The sequence below is a fragment of the Pelmatolapia mariae genome, linkage group LG18, assembly GCF_036321145.2.
Source record: "Pelmatolapia mariae isolate MD_Pm_ZW linkage group LG18, Pm_UMD_F_2, whole genome shotgun sequence".
Taxonomy (NCBI): domain Eukaryota; kingdom Metazoa; phylum Chordata; class Actinopteri; order Cichliformes; family Cichlidae; genus Pelmatolapia; species Pelmatolapia mariae.
Window position 1 is genome coordinate 32310699 of NC_086243.1, and position 26201 is coordinate 32336899.

A 26201-nucleotide genomic window follows, 5' to 3' on the forward strand; every position below is an offset into this window, starting at 1 on the left:
TTGTTTATTAACGTAGAAATATTATAACCTTTTCATGGTGTCTTATTGTGTCAGTAGACGAATGATTTGAATAATGACGAATTGGCATAAAAAAGTATAATGTAGAGGGTTTTTGAAAGTGATTTGGGGGGAGAAAGTATTTGGTGGATAATGGTGAACTATGTCAAGATATTAGGGAGAATGACGATTTTGTGTGTGTTTAAAAGATGTGAATGTTTGAAAGAATTATATTTACTAGTATGTTTTGTTTGTTAAAAGATTAAATTATACAGCCCCTTCCGGGAAGGAGAGGGGAATAAGATAAAAGGTGGAAAGTACTAAGAAATATCTGAGTATTGTATGTAAAGCCAAAGTGTAAGTATGTCTGTGTCCTGATTGCCTTTGTGGTGTTTCTTTTTGTTTTTCTCCCTTTGTGTATTTGATGCTTGTTTACTTTAAGTGAATTGAAGTAATTTTGTAATAGAACAATAAAAATTTTTGAAAATTGAAATGGGTTCACCCAGACCCACCATGACGACAGCAACTGCTATCATGACAGGTTCCGGGAGGAACGCCGTGTGTTTTGAGATGCAAGGAAATTGCGAAATGGACCGACTACAGTTTAGCAGGATTGTTATTCAGAAGGAATTGGGGTTTTCTCCAATGCAGATTGACTACATTTTCGGCTTGCCTGGAAGGAAAATCTATGAGGTGATCTTTGCCACTAATACATTGTTTGAATCATGCATTGATACTTTTAATAGAATCAAACAATCTAGACCCCAGTCGGAGAACATTAAAATGACTCCGTTATCAGGTAGAGAACCAAAAGCAGTGATGGTGATTATGCATTCGGAGCATGTGAGAGTGGAAGATATCAAGACTTGGTTGTCTTTTAAATGCGCAGTGACAAGAGGATTGGAACTAAAAGATGGGGATGGAATCCGAACTGGACCATATCGTTTTTATGTCCACTTGCGCAGGGATGAGAACTCTGGTGAATTGACCCACCTGCCCCCAATTATCCAATTGGGGTAATTAGAGGGTATGTGTTTTACCCCGGGCAACCTAAGACATGCCGGAAATGTGGTGGCAACGACCATTTAGCCATGGAGTGTGACAATGTGTTTTGTAAGAACTGTAAAAGTGAGGAGCATATAGCAAGGGAATGTCCTTTCCCAAGGAAATGTAATCTTTGTGGTAAAGAAGGTCACACTTTTAGGGCATGTCTGCAATCTTATGCTAACAGGGTGAAAAGATCCCATCCACAGCAATCAGAGGAGATACCAATGTTAACTGGAATCGGCCCGCAAGCTGAAGAAGATGCAAGTAATGACCAAGCCAACGAGCTCCAGCTGGAAGTGGTTAAGAATCAAACGACCGACAGCTGGGGTGGGGAACGAGTAGATGACCAGCCCTCTCAAGTAGCTACGCACGAGGATTCAACGACTGTGGTGACAAGGGAGGCCACAGGATTAATGGATGGGAGTGAACAACTATTAAAAACACCAAGGGTACGTACGACTATTCCTGATGTGCACGTATCTCAATTAGAAATGGAAACTAAGAGACCGCCTCCTGTCTCTTAGTTTCCATTAAGAGAAAGGAGGCGATTCAGGAGGAGATGGCACCTCTCTCAGGCACCCAAAACCTCACTCTACCGTCAACATCCAAAGAGTGCAGAGACCTGCTTGATCTCATGTTCCCTGATCTCAGCGGTTCAGTTGACCCCCTGCCAATACCCCCATTTGAAGAGCAAGACCCGACAACTACCCTGGGAGCTGCCCAGGAAAAAAAGGAGGAAAGCAACGCCGAGAGAGCAATGCCGAGAGAGCAACGCCGAGAGAGCAACGCCGAGAGAGCAACGCCGAGAGAGCAACGCCTGCGGCGTAGCTCACGCACAAGAAAAAGAAGAAGGTAAAGCTATAGTAGAACTCTCAATAATAAAGTTTTCAGGGCGCAATGACCCCCCCCCCCCCTTTAGAACCAACATAAATACATTTCATGTATCTACGATTAACACGAGGGGGTTGAATGATGCAGTGAAATGCCAATCAGTTTTTAGTGTACTACACGAAACTGGTGGGGACATTTGTCTTCTTCAAGAATGTGCCCTACCCTTTATGGACAATTACGCAAAGTTCGCAAAGCGATGGACATATGGACAATCCTTTTGGTCAGGGGATAATCAAAATCGAATGTCCGGTGTGGGGTTTTTGTATAACAATAAAACCATCAACATAGAAAATGTGGAAGTTGTGGTGGATGGGAGAGCCTTACTTATCGATGTAGAGAAAAATGGGAGTAAATTTAGGATTATTAATGTTTATGGACATACAGATATGAAAGAACGGACTGTATTATTTCAAACATTACAACCCTTTCTTTGTAGTAGAAGACAAATAATAATGGGCGGGGATTTTAATTGTACACTGGGAATGAGTGCAAGCCAGGGGGTGAGCCCAACAGTTAAGAAGGACTCAAGTACGTGTGCATTAGAAAACTTAATTAATGATGGTAACCTGAAAGATGTGTTTAGATCTCTTAACCCTAACAGACCCAGGATACACCTGGTCCAATAGGAAGACCGCTTCACGAATCGATTTTCTGTTTGCCACCAAAGCCTTAACGCCTCTTTCATGTAAGGTGGAACCAGTACCTTTTTCTGACCATCATAAGTTAACGTGTAGATTTAGCATACAAACCCTTTTTCAACCGTGTCCGGGACCATGGAAATTAAACCTGAATTTATTAAAGAATGGGAAGGTGGAAGGAAAATATAAACTCAGGTTACAACAATGGGTCTCCTTACAACCTCTATATGATTCGGTAGGTGAATGGTGGGAAAGTATAAAGACCAGGACCCAAGTATTTTTTAGTCTTGAGGGAAGAAAGCTGGCAAAGGGGAGGAGACAATGGCTATTAAGAAAGCAGGCAAAATTACAAAGATATTACAACCTTCTTCATTTGGGTTTTGATGTGAGTGAGGAGATCATGAAATTAAAAAAGGAAATGATGGTAGTTTTAAATGAGAAAAGTAAAGGAGTATTAGTAAGGAGTAGGGTTAGACATATGGAAGAAAATGAAAATTGCACGAGATATTTTTTCAGGAAGCTGTACAAATCTAAACCTATTATGGACTGTCTGATTAACGGGGAAGGGAAAGAAGTGGAAAGCACACAAGAAATTCTAGAGGCAACACATTCCTTTTACGCCAATTTATATAAAGAGCAAAGTATTGATGAAGAGATAGTGAAATCCATTATTTTCAAGTTAACACAAAGATTAGATTTGGATGACAGAACTGTGTTAGATGAAGATATAACGCTTGATGAAATTACAAGAGCTATGTTAAGCATGCAAGATAACAAGACGCCAGGTTTGGATGGCCTGCCTAAGGAATATTATCATACCTTTTGGAAACAACTCAGTCTCCCTTTGTGTTTGGTCTATAAAGAAGGGTGGGATAAAGGTGTATTGCCATTGTCCATGAATAAAGGGGTGATTTTCTTGTTGTGGAAAAAGGGCTCCAAAAAAGATCTAAGAAACTGAAGACCCCTGACATTGTTAGGTGTAGACATCAAGATTTTAGCTAAAGCCCTTTTTTTCCGGTTGCAGGCAGTTGTACCTAAGTTAATTGGAGTGGAGCAAACATGTGGGATACTAGGTCGCAGGATGACAGATAGCTTAGCGGTTATAAGGGATAGTTACCTTTATAGTCGAGAGCGGAATACCCCCCTTTGTGTGCTAGGCCTGGATTTGGAAAAGGCCTTTGACAGTGTTAGTCACGTCTTTTTGATAAAAGTTCTTAACAATTTAGGATTTGGGGAAGGGTTCAGGAGATGGATCCAGGTGTTATATACTAGTTGTAGTAGTGTGGTTGTTGTAAATGGGGCACAGACCGCTACGGTCGCAGTAAAATCTGGAGTACGGCAGGGATGTCCTTTGTCTACTATTTTGTTTATACTGGTGATGGAGCCACTAGCATGTGCATTAAGACTCAATGAGTCAATTAAAGGGTTAACCCCACCAGGTAGTGGGGGGATGGAAGTTAAATTTTCTATGTATATGGATGACATAACTTTGGTGCTTACGGATAAGTCGATAGACGAAAGCCTGGCAGTATATGAAGCCTTTACGGCAGCTTCGGGGATGAGAATTAATAAGGGTAAGACCGAGGTTATATATTTTAAGTGGCGGGAGATTAAGGAGAATTGGGGTTTGACTGAAAAATTTGAAACAATGAAAATTTTAGGGGTGGAGATAGGAGAAAATATGCAACCTAAGAATTGGAACTCAAAACTACAAAAAATACAAGGGAAGCTGTTGAGTTGGAAGGACAGCGAACTTTCCTTTATATCTAAAGTTTTGGTGTTAAAGGTTGAAGTAATCGCGTCTATAGCGTTTCTGGCAACTACACTACCAATTCCATATAAAATATTAGCCTCACTGAGGAAGGCTATGTTTCACTTCCTTTGGGGAGGCCAACACAAGAGACTGAAGAGAGAAATTATGTACAGACCGGTAAAGAAAGGGGGGAGAGCAGTCCCAGAAATTGCGTCTAAACTTAATGCAATGCTTATCGCCCCAGTGCTCAGGGCTTGCTTCAGTGACCCTAAAGATAAGATTTGGCCATATTTCACAAGGTTTTGGGTGGGTTGGAGAGTGTTGCAGGCATGGGGCATGCGATGCCCTCTCAGTGTACCTTTCTCTGAACAATACCCCGCTGTCTATGACGTGGTAATTCAATTGCTGAAGTGTTTTTCGACAGAGATCACACCTCGGGAGATAACTCGAGCCAATTTAGAGGAGATATTATCTCCAACGGTCAGTATGACTCCAATAGGGAAACTTCCTGAAAACCATAGCAAAATAGCTTGGGACAATGTTAATAATAAGATACTGTTAAATTCCCACAAAGACTTGGCGTGGCAAGCTGTTCAAGAATGTTTACCCACGAGAGCGTTTTTTGAAATAAAAGGGGAGTGTACGAGGAGCGCACAGTGTCCAAGAAGGCGGTGTGGGGAAGATGAGACAGTAAGACACATATTTTGGGAATGCCCCTTTGCAAAGAACGTATGGTGTCTATTAGGTCAGTGGTTGAACGATTTGTATAAGGACGAGATGACTTATGAAAGTATAATGTATGGGTTTTTGAAAATGTATTGGGGGAGGGGGGGAAAGTGTTGGTGGATAATGGTGAACTGTGCCAAAGACGCATTATGGAGGGCAAGGAATATTTGTGTGTTTAAAAGATATGAAATACCTGAAAGGGTTGTGATTAATAGTACGATTTGAACTTTAGAACTTTACCCCCCAAGTTACTAAACATGGCAGAACCAAAGAAGCGAAAGGTAGAAAGTGAATGCAGAAAATTTCAGACACGGTGGGAGAGTGAATATTTCTTCAAAGAATTCAAGGGGAAGTGTATCTGTTTGATCTGCACTGAAACTGTGGCAGTTATGAAAGAGTATAATGTACGACGTCATTATGAAACCAAACATCAGGCCTTTGCATGCTGAGCAAGAGCAGAAATTAAAGCAAATGGTAGCTATCCTGCAGGGTCAGCAACAGTATTTTTTTCATGCTCAAAAAGTCCAGGAAAATGCTACAATAGCAGCTATGAGGTCGCCCAACTCATCGCAAGACATGGCAAGCCTTTTTCAGATGGAGACCTAATAAAACACTGCCTCGTTAAAGTCACCGAAATAATGTGCCCGGAAAAAGTGCAGGACTTCAACAACGTCAGCATGTCCAGAAGTACAGTTGTGTGACGCATTGAAGACTCGTCAGCCAACATTAAACTGCAGCTGTGTGATAAAGCTGTGCTTTTGATTTTTACTCCATCGCATGCAATGAGAGCACTGATGCCACAGACACCGCACAGCTGCTAATTTCTTTGCGGGGAGTGGACGAGAGCACGAGCGCTTTAGGTGAGTAAAAAAATATATTCCACAGTACCCGTGTGTTAATGTGCAGGTACACATGCTTCAAATATCAATAATGCGCATCACTTCTGTCACTACCCTGCTTTTGCGCACCACTTTCTTATATGCGTTTTTCTTGTTAACACACAGAGTACACACCGCTGTGCACAGCGCACGCACACGCAAAGTCAGCTGATCTCATCTGATGCAGATTTGCTCCTTGATCAAGTGACATTTGTCCGGATTTTTGGCACGAGTGGCAATCAGCACCGCAGCTGGATGGCCCGATTTACATACCCAGCGCAGCTGATACTCACCAGAATAATTTACTAAAATTATATGCACTCCTGTTATTAAGTCCAGTTCAGTCTGTTAATGTTGATAACGGTTTCAAATGAACATTAATAGGTGTGTTGCTAAGCCTAATAACTTAAATAACAAACTTGAAATGTACCCGTCCCATTTTCCCCTTTATTGTTTTTTCTCTGTGCTGTAAATCTTCCCTCTAAGAAGAAATCTGAGGCTGCTGTTCTGAGAATGAGCTACCAAAGCTTTTTCTGAATAAATCAATAAAGATCCATTTATGGAAAGCTGTGATGAAGGCAGTTTTGTCTTTAATTATATCCAACAATATAACATATTTGACCACTTTTAAGTGATTTTTCTAACTTTAATACACTAAAGTTAAGGTTATATACCTAATTTCTAGTAAGTGGCCCAGCCACTCCTATATTTTTATGTATGTGGCCCTCAGTGAAAAAAGTTTGGACACCCCTGCTTTAAGCGAATTGATGGGTTTTGTAATTGAACAATAAAAATTGAACAATTTGAAAATTGAAAATTGAAATGGGTTCACCCAGACCCACCATGACAACAGCAACTGCTATCATGACAGGTTCCAGGAGGAACGCTGTGCGTTTTGAGTTGCAAGGAAATTGTGAAATGGACCGACTACAGTTCAGCAGGACTATTATCCAGAAGGAATTGGGTTTTTCTCCAATACAGATTGACTACATTTTTGGCTTGCCTGGAAGGAAAATCTACGAGGTGATTTTTGCCACCAACACGTTGTTTGAATCTTGTATTGATACCTTTAATAGAATTAAACAATCTAGACCTCAGTTGGAGAACATTAAGATGACACCGTTATCAGGCAGAGAACCAAAAGCAGTGACTGTGATTATGCATTCGGAGCATGTGAGAGTGGAAGACATCAGGACTTGGTTGTCCTTTAAATGCGCAGTGATAACAGGATTGGATTTAAAAGACAAGGATGGAATCCGAACTGGAGCATATCATTTCTATGTTCATCTGAGTAGGGATGAGAACTCTGGTGAGTTGACCCACCTACCCCCAATTATCCAATTAGGGGCATTCAGAGGATATGTTTTTTACCCCGGGCAACCTAAGACATGCCGTAAATGTGGTGGCAATGACCATTTAGCCACGGAGTGCGTCAATGTGTTTTGTAAGAACTGTAAAAGTGATGAGCACATTGCAAAGGAATGTCCTTTCCCAAGGAAATGTAATCTTTGTGGGAAAGAAGGACACACTTTTAGGGCATGTCCTCAATCTTACGCTAACAGGGTGAAAAGACCCCAGCCACAGCAATCAGAGGAGGTACCAATAGTAACTGGAATCCGTCTGCAAGCTGAAGAAGATACAAGTAATGACCAAGTCAACGAGTTCCAGCTGGAAGTTGTTAAGAACCAAACAAGCGACAGCAGGGGTGGGGAACGAGCAGAAGACCGGTTCCCTCAAGTAGCTGCGTACAAGGAACCAATGACTGTGATTGCAGGGGTGGCCACAGGATTAATGGACAGGAGTGAACAATCATTAGAAACTCCAAGTGTGCCTTCAGAAGCTCCCGTTGTGCAAGTATCACAATTAGCAATGGAATCCAATAGACATGAGGCTATTCAGGGGGAGATGGCATCCTTTCCAGGTGCCCAAAGCCTCACTCTTACGTCAACATCAAAAGAGTGTAGAGACCTGCTTGATTTCATGTTTTCCGATCTTTCAACGGTGCAGCCAAAACATACTATTAGCCTGGATGAGGAAGAACTCCCTTTACCTCCATGTTCCACGGAAGACAAAGCAACTACCCCCCCCCCCCCCCCCCCCAACAGCAGAGTCTATAATAATAATGGTTTTATGGCTGCTAAGATCAAAATCTCATTAGAGTCAATATAAATACACTTCACATAACTACTATTAATATGAGGGGGCTGAATGATGCAGTGAAATGCCAATCAGTTTTTAGTTTCTTACACGAAACTGGTGGAGACATTTGTCTTCTTCAAGAATGTGCTTTACCCTTTATGGACAATTACGCAAAGTTTGCGAAGCGATGGACATATGGACAATCCTTCTGGTCGGGGGAAAATCAGAACCGAGTTTCAGGTGTGGGGGTTTTATTTAATAATAAAGCCTTCAACATAGAAAATGTGGAGATTGTGGTGGATGGGAGAGTTTTGCTTATTGATGTAGAAAAAAATGGGAGTATATTTAGGATTATTAATGCTTATGGGCATACAGACATGAAAGAACGGACTGCACTATTTCAAACATTACAACCTTTTCTTTGTAGTAGAAGACAAATAATAATGGGCAGGGATTTTAACTGTACTCTTGAAAAGAGAGCAAGCCAGGGGGCAAGTCCAGTGGTTAGGAGGGACGCAAGTTGCTGTGCATTAGAAAATTTAATAAATGACTGTAACCTGAAAGATGTGTTTAGATCCCTTACCCTAACAGACCCAGGATATACCTGGTCCAATGGGAAAAGAAAACATCTTCGCGAATTGATTTTTTGTTCGTAACCAAAGCTTTAACGCCTCTTTCATGTATAGTGGAACCAGTGCCCTTTTCTGACCATCATAAGTTAGCATGTAGATTTAACAAACAATCTTCCTTTAATCTGTGCCCGGGACCATGGAAATTAAATATGAATCTATTAAAGAATGGGAAGGTGGTGGAAAAATATAAGCACACGTTACTGTGGTGGGGCGTGGTCTGCGGTGCCGTGCAGGGAGGGCGGACGCACCTGCACGGCATCCTTAATCACGCCCGCCTAGTTAAAAACACGGGGACTCAGGGGTTGTGGGTTGTTGTGGTGTGATGTTAAATCATTAAAATGGCTCTAAATGATGATCTTTGGTCCCGCCGTGCCTTATTCACGCCACACTGGTGCCGAAACCCGGGAGACGGCACGGCGGGTCCTTATTGGAGCCAGGGAAGGGAGGAGCTGGCCCAGAGGGTGGCTGAAATGGCGGCCGCCCAGCGCGAGCAGGCGGTGGAGGTGCGTCGCCAGCAGGAAGAGCTACAGGACCAGTCCGAGCGCCACCTTGAAAGAATTGAGGAGCTGGCGGCGCTTATCTGGGCCTGGGCGCCACCCCCACAGGCGTGTCCCGAGGACAGTGAAGCGGTGGAGGAGCCGCGTGAGGCACCTCAGCAGCCGGAGGTGGCAGACGAGGCGCGCGGGGATCTGCGCCTGCCGGAGGAGGGGGAACAGCCGGGCGAAGGGCTGCTCCTGCCGGGAGCGGTGGAGGAGCCGCTCCAACCGGAGGTGACGGACGAGGCGCGCGAGGGTCTGCGCCAGCTGGAGGAAGAGGAACCGCGTGAGGGGCTGCTTGAGCCGGGAGCAGCGGTGGTGGTGACTGTGGAGTCGCGCAAGGAGCTGCTCGAGCTGGGAGCAGCAGCGGTGGTGACCGAGGAGCCGTGCGAGGGGCTGCTCGAGCCGGGAGCGGCGATGGTGACGGAGGGGCCATGCAAGGAGCCGGAGGTCCCCGTGCTAGGGGAGCCTGCTCGACTGGAGCTGACGAGCGAGGCGTGCGCCAGACCGGCCTCACCACCACCAGAGGCCGGTACACGCAGCACGTCTGCCCAGCCGCCTGTGAGCTGGGGCTCACGATTGTGCCGGCTGCGCTGGGTGCACCTGCCACGCGGCCGACCTCCGACCCAGCTTCGCCTGCGCCGCTGGATTCGCGGGCGGCCACCTGAACTCGCACCTCCCGGTCGCTTGGCCGGCGCCCGGGGGCACCAGCTGTCAGGGCGGATTCCCTCTCCCACTCGCGGTGGGGGAGTAGGTTCGGCCGGATGGCTCCCCGGCCTCAATCGGGCGATGGGGGTATGTGGTGGGGCGTGGTCTGCGGTGCCATGCAGGGAGGGCGGACGCACCTGCACGGCATCCTTAATCACGCCCGCCTAGTTAAAAACACGGGGACTCAGGGGTTGTGGGTTGTTGTGGTGTGATGTTAAATCATTAAAATGGCTCTAAATGATGATCTTTGGTCCCGCCGTGCCTTATTCACGCCACAGTTACAACAATGGTTCTCCTTACAACCTTTATATGATTCGGTAGGTGAGTGGTGGGAAAGTATAAAAACTAGAACCCAAAGTTTTTTTAGTTTTGAGGGAAGAAAACTGGCAAACGGGAGAAGACAGTGGCAAAGAAGGAAGCAAGCTAGATTGCAAAGATATTACAATCTTCTTCATTTGGGTTTTGATGTGAGTGAGGAGATCATGAAATTAAAAAAGGAAATGATGGTAGTTTTGAATGAAAAAAGTAAAGGGGTATTAATAAGGAGTAGCGTGAGACATTTGGAAGAAAATGAAAAATGTACGAGATATTTTTTTAGGAAACTGTGTAAATCTAGACCGATCATTGATTGTTTGACTGACGAAGAAGGTAAAGAGGTGGAAGGAATGCAGGAGATTCTTTATATAGTCCATTCCTTTTATGCCAATTTATATAGAGATCAAAGTATTGATGAAGAAAGGATGTCCCCCTTTCTTTCTAAATTAACACAAAGACTAGAACTTGATGATAGAACCTTGTTAGATGAAGATATGTCTATCGATGAAATTACAAAAGCAATGTTGAGTATGCAGAACAATAAGGCACCAGGTCTGGATAGCTTACCAAAAGAATATTATCTTACATTTTGGGAACAAATTAAGTTTCCTTTGCTTTCGGTTTATAAAGAATCTCTGGTTAAAGGAATATTACCACCATCTATGAATCAAGGGGTAATTTCTTTGTTGTTGAAAAAAGGCCCCAAAAAAGACTTGAGAAATTGGAGGCTTTTAACGTTGCTCGGAGTAGATATAAAAATTTTAGCCAAAGTTTTATTTTTTCGTATGCAATTAGTTATACCCAAATTAATCGGAGTAGAACAAACTTGTGGAGTACCTGGACGTAAGATGACGGACAGTTTAGCTACAATAAGGGACTGTTACCTTTATAGTCAGGAGCGGAACTCCCCACTTTGTGTTTTAGGAATAGACCTGGAGAAGGCCTTTGATAATGTGAACCATACCTTTTTGATGAAGGTCCTTGAATACCTACGCTTTGGGCAGGTGTTTAGGAGGTGGATCCAAGTGTTGTATACTGGTTGTAGTAGTGTTGTCGTAGTAAATGGAAGACTTACCCCTACTGTTGCAGTGAAGTCAGGGGTCCGACAGGGTTGTCCTTTGTCTCCAATCTTGTTTATCTTAGTAATGGAGCCATTGGCATGTGCATTAAGACAGCACAAGTTAATAAAATGAATAATCCCCCCAGGTAGCAGCGGGAATGAAATAAAATTTATTATGTATATGGATGATTTAACTTTATGGCTTACAGACAATTCGTCAATAGTCAAAAGTTTAACGGTATGTGAGACCTTTACAGTTGCTTCTTGGATGAAAGTTAATAAAGACAAGAGCGAGATTGTTTATTTTAAATGGAGAGAAGTTAAGGAACGTTGGGGACTGACTGAAAAATTTGAAACAATAAAAATTCTAGGAGTGGAAATAGGGAAAGACATGGAGGTTAAGAATTGGAAGTTAAAGGTACCCAAAATACAGAGTAAGTTACTGAGATGGAAAGATAGGGAACTTTCCTTTACGGGTAAGGTCTTGGTATTAAAGTCAGAAGTCCCTAGCGTCTTTGGCAACTACGCTTCCAGTGCCCTATAAAGTGCTGGCCTCCCTGCGGAAGGCAATGTTCCATTTCCTTTGGGGAAGCCAGCATGAAAAACTGAAGAGAGAGACTATGTATAGACCAGTAGGAATGGGAGGGAGAGGAGTCCCAGAAATTGCATCAAAATTTAAAGCAATGTTTATTGCACCAATTCTTAGAGCTTGCCTAAATAGCCTTATTGAAGCAATCTGGCCATATTTTGCCAAGTTTTGGGTTGGTCAAAGAGTGCTGCTGGCATGGGGCAAGTGGGTTACTCTTGGAACCCCCTTTTCTGAACAATACCCTTCTGTTTATGAAGTAGTTATTAAAACACTAAAGTGTATTGCGACTTAGACTACAACACAAGTCATAACCTGGGTTAAAATAGAAGAAATACTATTTCTGGTAAATAGGTTGACATTGGTGGGGAAGCTCCCTGAAAGTCTTTGTAAATTGACATGGGACAACGTTAATAAGAAGATATTGTTAAATACCCACAAAGATTTAGCGTGGCAAGTCGCCCTTGAATGTTTACCCACGAGAGTGTTTTTGAAAAAAAGGGAGTGTACGAGGAGTGCACAGTGTCCAAGAAGAAGGTGTAGAGAAGATGAGACAGTAAGACATTTGTTTTGGGAATGCCCCTTTGCTAAAAATGTATGGTGTTTATTATGTCATTGGTTGAATGATTTGTATAAAGACGAGTTGACATATGAAAGCACAATGTATGGGTTTCTGAAAGTGAATTGGGGGAGGGGGGGGGGAGTGTTGGTGGATAATGGTGAACTGTGTCAAAGATGCATTATGTAGGGCGAGGAATATTTGTGTGTTTAAAAAATATGAAATACCGGAAAGAGTTGTGATCAATAGTATGGTTTGTTTGTTAAAACATTATATTATAAAAAAATCCATTTGGGGAAAGTGAGGAGAACAAGATAAAGATGTGGAAAGTACCAAGAAAATATCTGAGTATTTGTATGTAGAACTAATATGAAAGTATTTTTCTTTTGTTCTGGTTTCATTTTGTGGTTCTTCCTTTTTGGGTTTTTTTGTGTGTGTGTTTTGATGGTTTATTTTCTATGAGTGAATTGATGTAACTTTGTAACTGAACAATAAAATTCTTTAAAAATTGAAATTGAAAATTGGTTCACCCAGGGTGAGGCTCAGCCATTGCACTGCAGTTGTGCTGACCCCTGTGAATTCCCCAAATGCGGGAATCTCAACTGCATAATTTGTGGTAGTGGGGGACTGCGTTCGCGCTCTCCCCTCACTCTTGTGTCCAAAAGCAAAGATCCACGTGTCTGCTTTTCTCTCGGTGTGGCCTTTGAACTGGGACAAAATGCAATGGCGTGCTCACCGTCACTGGATTCAGGCATTATGCGTGTTAGGCATCATCAGCAAGAGTGCTGCATGTGGAAAGGGGACCCCTGTCTCCCACACTGCCAACTCATACTTACCTTGCAGGGGAGTGTAGGAATGTTTAGCTTATTTTAGAGTTTAGGAATGTGTTAGATAGGATATAGAATTGTGAGACACTGACACTGCCCTGGATATAAATAAAGGCCTGACTGTGTCATGAACTTAGGAGTAGATTTTAGGAGACCCTCCCCCAGTTGAACTGTGAAAGTAAGACAAAGAGGAGTTAATGCTGAGTGGAAATTCCCCAGAGGATACCTGGGTGGGGGTCTCAACATTTGTAACTGGATAACTGTGGTCTGGAAGGGAGATGGACTTTTATGACCGGCAGGGAGTCACGTACGCAGAGACACACACACACAGTGCTTAAACTGTTACACTCACACATCCCCATGCACACTCACTCACGTGCATTCACATAGACACGTGAGTACGCGCACACACAGGCACTCACGTGCTCGTGCATACACACACAGACACACAGAGTTTGCAGCACACCATGGGGGTTTTATGATGGGGCACTTCTATAAAGCTGGCTGTAACTAACAAAGGGGTGAAGATTTTGCAGAGGGACACCGGCCTCGTCTTCCCTTCTAGAAGTGCATGCTTAAATTAAGATGAATAAAGATGAATAAAGGTTTTGTGAAATAACTACTGAGTTCCGGTGCCGTCTCTGGATGCCACGACGAATAAAAGCACCGGGGTAAAACTGATTTCGTAACAGGAGATACCATGATCACGAAGGTGGTTGATCCAACGGAGACGGTTCGCCCCCCCATGATGACGACATCCAATGCTATGAGCATGGCAGGTTCCAGGCGGAACACTGTACGTTTCGAGCTACAAGAGGTTTGTGAAATGGATTGATTGCAGTTTAGTAGGACTGTTATTCAGAAGGAACTGGGATTTTTGCCAAACCAGTTGGACTCCATTTTTGGCTTGCCTAGAAGAAGAACCTACGAAGTGATTTTTGCTACAACTACTTTGTATGAGTCTTGCATTAATACCTTCAATAGAAACAGACAATCCAGTCCCCAGCTGGCTCATATCAAGATGACTCCATTATCAGGCAGACAAACCTAAAGCAGTGACTATGATTATGCATTCAGAGTATGTGAGAGTTGAAGATATTAAGACATCCTTTAAATGTTCGGTGATAAGAGGATTGGATTTAAAGGACGAAGATGGGATTGGAACTGGAGCATATCGCTTCTATGTACACCTGAAAAGAGATAAGAACTCTGGAGAATTGATGCACCTGCCCCCAATTATTCAATTGGGGGCAATCAGAGGATATGTTTTTTACTCGGGGCAACCTAAGACATGTCGTAAGTGCGGTTCTAATGACCTCTTGGCCATGGAGTGCGTCAATGTGGTTTGTAGGAACTGTAAAAGTGGTGAACACGTTATAAAAGATTGCCCTTACCCAAAAAACTGCAATTTATGCGGGAAAGAAGATCATACCTTCAGGACATGTCCACAGTCTTATGCAAATAGGTTGAAAAGGCCCCAAGTCCAGCAAACAGAAGAAAGTCCAATGGTAACAGGAAATTCTGCACCAACGAATGCGGATAAAGGTCGCAATCAAGGTAATGAACCTCAGCTGGAAGCCGTTGGGAACCAAACAAGAGCTAATCAGGACGGTGAACCAGCTGGGAACTCATCTCACCAAGCAGGTGTGTACGAGGAAACAATGATGGTGATGGAGGAGAAGGTTATAGGAACTGAGAATAAGAGTGAACAACCTGTAGGAAATGTTAGTAAGTCCTCCGAAATTCCTACGGAGCATGTCTTTCAACTAACAAAAGAGCCTAATGGAACTGAAACCATTCAGGAAGACATGGCAACTTTTCTAGGAACTCCAGACCTCGCTCTTCCATCAACGTCGAAAGAGTGCAGAGACTTGTTGGATTTTATGTTCCCGGATTTTCCAACGGAGGAGACAAAACATACTATTGAGTTCGACGAGGATGTTTTCCCTTTACCGGCACACCCCATGGAAGACAAGTTGCCCCGCCCCCCTGAACTGGTATCACTACATGGGCCCTATGATGTTTCAGGTTCACTAAAGCGGCAAATAAATACGTCAACGGAATCTTCAGCTGGAGATGCTGACTTGGACAGTGGGAGTCGCACCAACCCCTCGCCAGTACCTCAGTTTGAAGAGCAAGATCTGACGGCTACTCAGGAAACCACCCAGATAACCAAAGGGGGAGGCAATGTGGGAAGAGGAACACCCAGGGCATGGTTAGTATCAAAAAAGAAAAACATAACGAAACTAATAACAATAGTAATGTTTGCTCTTCTCTGAGGTGTTCTAGATTAAACTCTATTAGAGGTAAAATAAATACACTTCGGATAACTACTCTAAAGACAAGAGGGTTGAATGATGTAATAAAATGTCAATCAGTTTCTAACCTGCTACATGAAACTGGTGGAGACATTTGTCTGCTTCAGGAGTGTGCACTACCCTACATGGACAACTATGTAAAGTTTGCGAAACGATGGACATACGGGCAGTCCTTTTGGTCAGGAGGTAACCAGAACCGTTTTTCAGGAGTGGGAGTGTTATTTAACAACAGAACCTTTAACATAGGAAATGTGGAGACTGTGGTCGATGGGAGAGTGTTACTTGTTGATGCAGAAAAATATGGGATTAAGTTTAGGATTCTTAATGTCTATGGATATACTGACAAGAAGGAACGGACTGCACTTTTCCAAACCTTGCAACCCTTTCTTTGTAGTAGAAGAAATATAGTATTGGGGGAGATTTTAATTGTACCCTTGAGAAAAGAGTCAGGCGGGGGGAGCACCCTGTGGGTAGAGGGGATGCGAGTTCCTGTGCATAATAAAATTTAATTACTGATGGTAACCTGAATGACGTTTTTATGTTGTTTAATTTGACTGACCCAGGTTATACTTGGTCCAATGGGAAATCTTTTTCACGAATTGATTTTTTTGTTTGTATCTGAAGCACTGACTCCTGTTTCATGTGGGGTGGAGCCAGTGCCTTTTTCTGACCATCATAAGGTAACAGGTACATTTGATATTCAGTCTTCCTTTAACCCGTGTTCGGTCCCACGGAAATTAAATATAAATTTATTAAAGAATATTAAAGTTTTTGAAAAATATAAACTTAAGTTACAACAATGGTCCTCTCTCCAACCTTTATATGATTCGGTGGGTGAGTGGTGAGAGAGTGTTAAGGTTAGGACACAGGTTTTTTTGTAGTTTGCAGGGGAGCAATCTGGCAAAGGGGAGGAGGCAATGGCTAGGAAGGAAGCAGGCAAGACTGCAAAGATACTACAATCTCCTTAGTTAGGGTTTTGACGTAAGTGAGATTATGAAATTGAAAAAGGAAATGATGGTAGTCTTGAATGAGAAAAGCAAAGGGGTATTAATAAGAAGTAGAGTTAGGCATATGGAAGAAAACGAAAAATGCACGAGATATTTTTTTAGGAAACTGTATAAATCCAAACCAATTATTGATTGTTTGATTGATGAAGAAGGGAAGGAAGTGGAAAGCACACAAGAAATTCTTGAGGCAACTCATTCCTTTTATGCCAATTTATATAAAGAGCAAAGTATTGATGAAGAAGTAGCGGCATCTTTTATTTCAAAGTTAACACAAAGACTAGATTTGGCTGACAGAACTTTGTTAGACGAAGATATAACGATCAACGAAATTACAAGAGCAATGTTAAGTATGCAAAATAATAAGGCACCAGGATTGGATGGCCTGCCCAAGGAGTATTATTCTACCTTTTGGGAACAGCTCAGTCTCCCTTTGTTTTTGGTTTACAAAGAGTCTTGGGATAAAGGGGTATTGCCATTGTCCATGAATAAAGGGGTGATTTCCTTGTTGTGGAAAAAGGGCTCCAAAAAGACTTGAGAAATTAGAGGCCCCTAACATTGTTCGGTGTAGACATTAAAATTTTAGCTAAAGTTTTATTTTTCCGGTTGCAATCAGTTATACCTAAGCTAATTGGAGTGGAGCAAACATGTGGGATATTAGGACGTAAGATGACAGACAGCTTGGCTGTCATAAGGGATAGTTACCTTTACAGTCAAGAGCGGAACAATCCCCTTTGTGTTCTAGGAATAGATCTGGAAAAAGCCTTTGATAACGTTAACCATACTTTTTTGATGAAAGTCCTTAATAATTTAGCTTTTGGGGAGGGGTTTAGGAGATGGATCCAGGTGGTATATAATAGTTGTAGTAGTGTGGTTGTCGTAAATGGAACACTCACCGCTACGGTCGCAGTAAAGTCTGGAGTACGAAAGGGATGTCCTTTGTCCCCTATTTTGTTTATACTGGTGATGGAGCCACTAGCATGTGCCTTAAGACTGAATGAGTCAATTAAAGGTTTAACCCCCCCGGGTAGTTGGGGGGATTGAAGTAAAGTTTACCATGTATATGGATGACATAACTTTGGCGCTCACAGATAATAAGTCGATAGACAAAATTTTGACGGTTTGTGAAACCTTCACGGCAGCTTCTGGGATGAAAATTAATAAAGGTAAGAGTGAGGTTATATATTTTGATTGGCGGGAGATGAAGGAAAGTTGGGGATCGACTGAAAAATTTGAAACGATAAAAATCTTAGGGGTGGAAATGGGAAAGGACATGCAAACTAAGAATTGCAACTCAAAATTACCCAAAATACAAGGGAAGCTGTTGGGATGGAAGACAGAGTGCTTTCCTTTGTAGGTAAGGTCTTGGTGTTAAAAGCCGAAGTAACCGCGTCTTTAGCGTTTCTGGCAACCACGCTGCCGATTCCTCATAAAATATTGGCCTCGCTGAGGAAAGCCATGTTTCGCTTCCTTTGGGGGGGCCAACATGAGAGACTGAATAGAGAAATTATGTATAGACCGGTAAAAAGGGGGGGGGGGGGAGCAGTCCCAGAAGTTGCATCTAAATTTAATGCAATGTTTATTGCTCCAGTCCTCAGGGCATGCTTCAGTGACTCTAAAGAATAGATTTGGCCATATTTCACAAGATTTTGAGTTGGTCAGAGAGTGTTGAAGGCATGGGGCATGCGATGCTCCCTTAGTACACCTTTCTCAGAACAATACCCCGCTGTTTATGACATAGTAATCCAATCACTGAAGCGTTTTTCAACCCAGATTACACCCCAGGCTATAACTCGGGCCAAATTAGAGGAAATATTATTTCCAATGCATAGAATGACTCCAGTAGTGTCATGATCCTGGGCCATGTTGGCCCAGCATTCTTAGTTTTCGTGTATTTTTGTATTTTGTTCTTTATTTAGGCCATGGTTCCTGGGTTGCTCTGTTAAGTTGTTCCTTATTTGATTTCCCCTTGTGACTTTTACCCCCTGTGTGCCTTTCTGTGTTCCCTCGGTCCTTAGTTTAGTTTTGCCAGTTTAGTTCTGTTTCTTTGTAAGGCCTCCAATAAAGCAGTGATTCTGAGTTCAGCTCCTGTCTCCATGAGTTTTGCGTTTGGTTCCTCATCTGCCTTCACACAGCTAGTTCATGACAAGTAGGGAGACTTCCTGAAAACCTCTGTAAAATGGCATGGGCTAATGCTAATAACAAGAGATTGTTAAATACTCATAAAGATTTAGCCTGGCAAGCCATTCTTGAATGTCTACCCACAAGAGCCTTTTTGAAGGCAAGAGAGTGCACGAGGAGTGCGCAGTGCCCAAGAATGAGATGTGGAGGTGACGAGACGGTTAGACATTTGTTCTGGGAATGCCCCTTTGCTAAGAAGGTATGGTGTTTATTGCGGCACCGGTTGAAAGAGCTATATAAGGGGGATTTAACATATGAATGTATAATGTATGGGATTTTGAAAGGTAGTGGGGGAAGAGGGGAAGATCCTTGGTGGATAACAGTGAATTGTGTTAAAGATGCATTATGGAGGGCGAGAAACATTTGTGTTTTTAAAAAATATGAAATTCCGGCAAGTGTTGTAGTAAATAGTACCTTTAATTTGTTGAACGATTACTTTACAGGAAGATATCCTTTTGGAGAAGGGAGTAAAACAAAATGTATGGATGTTAGTTGAACATTAGTATATGGGATCCTTTGTTGGACCTCTTTTATTTTATTTTTATTTTATTTATTTATTTATTTATTTTTTTGAGGTGTTGTGGCTTTGATGTATCCCTTTTCTAGGTCTACACGTTTGAGATTTTGTATAACATTTCTGTAATGAACAATAAAAATCTTGAAAATTGTAAATTGGTTCACCGTCTTTGATGACGACACCAAATGCTACTATGACCTTGACAGGTTCCAGGAGGAATGCTGTGCGTTTTGAGCTACAAGAGAGTTGCGAAATGGACCGACTGCAGTTTAGTAGGACTGTTATCCAGAAGGAACTTGGTTTTTCGCCAAACCAGGTGGACTACATTTTCGGCTTGCCTGGAAGAAGAATCTACGAGGTGATTTTTGCTACGACCACCTTGTGTGAATCTTGTATTAATACCTTCAATAGAAAGAGACAATCTAGTCCTCAGCTGGCCAACATCAAGATGACACCATTATCAGGCAGAGAACCTAAAGCAGTGACTGTGATTATGCATTCAGAGTATGTGAGAGTTGAAGATATTAAGACATGCTTGTCTTTCAAATGTTCGGTGATAAGAGGATTGGATTTAAAGGACGAAGACGGGATCCGAACTCGAGCATATCGCTTCTATGTACACCTGAAAAGAGATGAGAACTCTGGAGAGCTGACGCACCTATCCCCAATTATCCAATTAGGGGCAATTAGAGGATATGTCTTTTACCCTGGGCAGCCTAAGACATGTCGTAAGTGTGGTTCCAATGACCACTTAGCCATGGAGTGCATCTATGTGGTTTGTAGGAACTGTAAAAATGGTGAACATATTACAAAGGATTGCCCTTACCCAAAGAATTGCAATTTATGCGGGAAAGAAGATCATACCTTTAGGACATGTCCACAGTCCTATGCAAATAGGGTGAAAAGGCCCCAACCCCTGCAAACAGAAGAAATTCCAATGGTAATAGGAATTTCATCACCAATGAAAGTGGAGAAGGGTAACAACCAAGTTAACGAGTTTCAGCTGGAAGCCGTTGAGAACCCAACAAGGGCTAATCAGGACGGGGAACCAGCTGGGAAGTCATTCCACCAAGCAGCTGTGTACGAGGAAACAACGATGTCTCACAATTAGCAAAGGAACCTAATGGAGTTGAAGTTATTCACGAGGAGATGGCATCCTTCCTAGGAACTTCAGACCTTACCCTTCCAACAACGTCGAAAGAGTGCAGAGACTTGTTGGATTTTATGTTCCCGGGTTTTCCAACGGAGGAGACAAAACATACTATTAAGTTTGACGAGGAGGTTTTCCCTTTACCAGCACACACCATGGAAGACAAGTTGCCCCACCCCCCTGAACTAGTATTACAACCTGGGCCATATGATGTTTCATGTTCACTAAAGCGGCAAATAAATACGTCAACGGAATCCTCTTCTGGAGATGCTGACTTGGAACACCCGGGGCGTGGTTGGTATCAAAATAGGAAAAGAAGAAGGTAAAGGTCCACGTCACGCTGTGCACCATGTTATTGTTTAAATGAGATGAATTGCAGAATGGCAGAGAGAGACAAAATACTGTTACTGTTAATCTTACCATCTTCAGGTTTTACACGCTTACATTTATAAACGCTGTTACTGTCCCTCCATTTAGAAAGGCAGAGGCGTCACGGTGTAATTATTTTACATGTAGTTGTTTTTTTCCTGTGTAATAATATTTAACATTGCTATCAATACATTTTTTGAAAAATGCCTCTCTGTGCAAAATGGGTTTAGAAACATAAACAACTGTGGGACACTGTTTGTCCGTGTTTTGAACCAGGGGAACAAATAGTGGCAGGATCAGCCTGATTTTATTTGTATCCCACTGTAACGTTACTGTATACAGAGCTAACATGTCAGGAGTAGTTAGTCATTACAAGAAAGGTTTGTGAATTAAAAATCAAGAATGTGGGATACTGTTTATCCATGATTTGGAGAGCCCAGCGCGTGCTCCCGATGCAGGGAAAACCAATTCTGCAGGGGAGACCTACCTTGGCACTTTTGCAGGTGAAGCCAAAGGGAAGATATGCTTCACCATATTTTCTAGTTTTTGGCTTAGAATGAAGACGGTTTGGAAACATATTTGGCGATGCTTCATCTCCTGCTTTGCGTTTGTGTGGGAGCCCCCTCAAAAACCTGTCCATTATGCTAGCAGTGTCGATGCGTTTTTTGTTTTTGTTTTTTTTTCTCTTTTCATACCGAGAAGAGAGTGTACAAGAAGTGCTCAATCCCCCAGGGGAAAGTGCGGAGAGGAGGAGACAGCCAGACACTTGTTTTGGGAATCTTTATTTGCTCAAAATGTGTGTTTTTTATTGGTTTTTTTTGGATGAATGATCTGTATAAATGCGAATTAACGTATGAAAGAATAGCATATTAATTTCTGAAAGCAAACTGGGGGAGGAGTGAATGTTATTGCTGGATGATGGTGAATTTTGTTAAAGATGCACTTTAGAAGGCAAGGAATATTTATGTCTTTAAAAAATATGAAATACCAGAAAGATTTGTGATTAAAGGTGTTGTTTATTTGTTAAAAGATTATATTATAAAAAACCCACTTTGCTAAAAGGAGGAGAATAAGATAAGTGTGTAAAGTTCAAGGAAAATACCAGAGTATTTGTACATAGTGGAATCATTAAGGAGAAAGCAGGCTTTTCTTTTCTTTCATTTTTGTGATTTTTATTTTTTTTACTTGTTTTGTTATTTTGTAAATATTGAAAAACACTATGTAAGCCTTGGTGGTATGTTTTTAGATTCCTTCCTCTTTGTTTGAATGTGATGTGGGGTGGCTGTGGTTCGATTTCTGGCTTCCCCTAGTTTGCATGCCAAATATCCTTGGGCAAGATATTAACCCCGAATTGCTTTCCAATACATCCATGTGAATGTTAGTTAGAAAGTAAAAATATGCTGGAGTGAATGGGTGAATGCACAAGTTGTGTAAAGTGCTTTGAGTGCTCAGAAGAGTAGAAAAGCGCTATATAAGAACCAGCCCATTTACCATTTGATGTAATTTGAAATGAACAAATAAAATCTTGAAAAACTGAAAATTGGTTCACCCATGGTGAGGCTCAGTCTGACTGCAGGTTGTTTTTTTTTTTTGTTTGTTTGTTTGTTTTGTCAGTATGGAGTGCCCAACAGTCTAACAGTTCTGTGGAAGCAGCCAGTGAAGTCTGGTGATGGTAGAGGTTGCGAGGGTTTTTCAAAGTGTTTGTTGTAGTGGCACAGGCAGAAGAGTTGGCTGAGGCCGGAGACTTGCATCACATACCTTAAACACTTCAAGCTGTAAGCTAATGATAGTTATATAAGAACAGATGCATGCTGGTGCAATAAGCTGTACATTTTACGTCCAATGGATGCATGATCTGATTTGTTGACTAATCGCAAAAATAATCAGTGACTAGTCGACTATCAAAATAATCGTTTGTGGCAGCCATGTATTCTTCCCACACACCTTTGTGATTTGAGGAAAATCAACCCTAAAACTACAGCACACATTTTACATTATCTGCATTCAGATGGAATGGGTGTTAGTCTGCTTGTGCTAACTGGGATATGAGTGTTTAAAATGGTCTGTTCAGGTACAGCAGGAGGAGTCAGAGGGTTCAGAGTCTTCAGAGTCTGTTACCCCAGTAAGTGACTTAGAGCTTAAGCTGACCCTTTTCTGGAACCGAAAAACCAAAAAGAAAATGTGTACTTGCTTGACCTTTATGTAATTAATTGCTCTGAAATTGTGCCTGTGTATGAATGGAAATTTATACACAGTTACACACACATCATGTTTTTAAGTAGTGTGTGAGGCAGTAGAGTATGAGCTGTAGTACTGAGCTTATATTCATAAACAATAACTGTAGACAAGTTAAATAATTCTTTAAATGCTTGAAATATCAAAAGAATAATTGTATCATCAGTACTTCTACCATCATTATATGCAAATAGCAGGAATGCACTCAAATGTTCATTATTACTGAACAATCATTGGCAAAGGAATAACTGAACCCTATTTATTTATTTTATTTATTTAAACTCTGGTCATAGCATTTGAATTGGTTAGTAATCGACTCTTTGTTAAATCACGTTTTGCTATTAGTAACATTTTTACTCTCATGAATACAATCTCCACAATCAAACATTTATGAAGAACATGGTATCGTCAAGCCTTAAAAAATCTGATGGTGAATGGAAAATGAGTCAAGTCACACACGTTGTATAAATTCCTTCCTCTTCTTCTTGCCCTCCTCTTGCCAGTACCACTTGTATGAAATCACATTTATATAAGTATCATATAAGATATAAGATGCCCATTTGATGGGCATCCCAGAAAGTTGATTCTGTTCATCTGGACATCCTGGGTTATTGACTCAGTTTTTGAGTTTGTTTTGAACTTGTGATTAATTTCCTTGGAATTAAGAGATAATTTATGTACTTCCTGTGTATAGGATATGTAAAGGTATATACCTTTACATATTGTACATATATTTATTACTTTTTAGATTAGCCATTTTTATATTTTGCTTGTTTTACATTATTGTATTTTGCACAACTCTGTTGCTTGTGAAGCTCGCACACAAGAATTTCACTCACATGTACTGTACCAGTGTACCTGCACATGTGATGTGACAATAAAAGTGATTTGATTTGATTTGATTTGTATCTTACTTTCTAGTGCCTCTGAGTTTGTTATTTATAATTCTTGATTTCTTATTTTGTTATGTTGGTTCCCCTTCCGTGTCTAGTCTGCCCTAGTTGTGTCTCTGTGTTTGGTCTTCATCTCTGTTCTTGTTTACCTTCAGTCTCCCCAGTTTGTCATAGCTCCATGTCCGTTTGTCCCCAGTCCTAGTGTAAAGTTCTCATGTCATAGTATGAGTCTTGGTGTGCACGTGTTACTTCCAGTTTTATTTTTGATAGTCCCCTGTCTCATATGCGCACATAAGTGACATATGTGACATGTTCAGTTTTGCTTCCCCTGTCTTGTAAGTCAGATTTAATTCACCTGTGTTCCCTTGTGTGTTCCATCTTCCTGATTACCTCATGTGTATTTAAGCCCTTACTTTCCTTCAGTGCCTTGTTGTGCGCTCCCCTCATGTTGTGTGTTTGCCTGTCCATCCTGGCTGGACTGGTAAGGTAATCTGGCATTCTCGGCCAGTGCACAGTGGCCAATCATTTGACGCATTGTCAGTTGAAGGGCCACATTTATGATTCATACATTTTTATTACCAACACTGTTTTGCCCAAATCTCTTAAAACACCGGGCCCCTCCCCTACTTTCACTGTGTGCTCATGCACCTAGCACAACAGAGTTTAATGTGGAAGAAGTAGCTGAAAAATTAAGACAGGAAAAAAAAAAAAACAACCTAAAAAATAAATGCAAATGTGTCAAATGAACCGACTGTCAACAATAGTATTCATAACAAGTAATAAGCCCTTGTAGTCACAGGACGTTGCTGTTGCTAGTACCAGCCGTGGAAAAGTACAGGGGGACGGACTAGTGATGGGTAGATGAGGCCTGGTGGAGTCTTATAGTGTCAACATTGTGTTGATACTGTGTTGGTGTTTGGCTCAATAGCGCCATCTGCAGGATTAAAAAAACATTGATGGCAATCTTAATAAAGAATGTGGAGAGACTGAACTTCAATCTGACTACTGGACATCAAATGAGTGATGAATGGTCCTGTTTAAATAACCAGCTAATGATGAAGTGCCAAATGAATAAAAGAAAAGTGTCTATTTTGTCACACTGACCAGCTGCATCACTGCATGGTACGGCAGCACTACTGCTGTGGACCGCAAACGCCTACAGAGAGTGATAACAACTGTGGAGAAGATCATCAGGACTCCGCTGATCTCTCTGCAGAGCATCTACCATCGTAGAGTCCAGAGGAGAGCTGCCTCCATCCTCAAAGACCCCACACACCCCCAACGCAGACTGTTCACGCTTCTGCAGACGAAGCTTCAGAAGTGTGAAATCCAGAACATCCAGACTCAACAACTCATTCTTTCCCACTGCTATCAGGCTTCTGAACATCTGATCTATTTTTGAACAGTAATAATAATTTTTTGCACATCAGGTCATCCTGCATATTAAGCTCACAGCTCTTTTGCACACATCTCTGTTTCACACTTAAATATTGTCTTCTTTTTTGTCTTCATTTATTTATTTGTACTATTTGTATTTTATGTTCTATTTCTATTGTATATTAATTGGCATCTGTGTGTGGACAGCAAAGAAAGAATTTCATTGCACAGAGAAATGCCTTTTTTTTTCTTTGGACACCTGACAATGAACACTTAAAATCTTAAAGCAAAACTCAGGGAAGCAGAGGCATATGAAAAGTAAGTAAAACAAAATGTCCATAACTGAGGCTCTAGAAACTGCCAAACAAAGACAGCTCTGGGAACTATAGTAGTAATACACCACGGAAGCAGAGGCCAAGAAAATTAATGGCCTGTTTGGATCCAAAGATCCATTCAGTGTGTACACTCAGTTACAAGGGAAAAATGTCACAAGGGCAGACCAGAGGGAATAACAATCAGGATGCAAGATACCTCCAGAAGATAGGTGTTGAGAGCAGTGGGAATAAAATCCAACAGTTCAAGCCTGTACCCTTTCAGTTTATCACCCAGGTTAAACTGATTACCATCACAGATCTGACTTAAAAACAAAACAAAACCAAAAAAATCTGCCCATGGTTAGTGGTTAGCACTATGACCTCACAGCAAGAATTTTTGGGGTTTACGTTGTTTAAATCCACCAGTTGGCCACGTGTCTGCGTGGGTTCTCTCTGGGTACTCCTGCTTAATCCAAAAGTCCAAAGACATGTCTGTGTCTCTTTATATGTCTCTCTCTCTATATATATTTAGCTCTCAAGTTGTTTTTCCT

General features: G+C 41.8%; 1 pseudogene; it reads left to right on the forward strand.

The window, feature by feature from the left end:
* The first annotated feature begins 12970 nt into the window (after positions 1–12970).
* On the forward strand, positions 12971–13113 carry LOC134617863 (U1 spliceosomal RNA; annotated as a pseudogene).
* The last annotated feature ends 13088 nt before the right edge of the window (positions 13114–26201 follow it).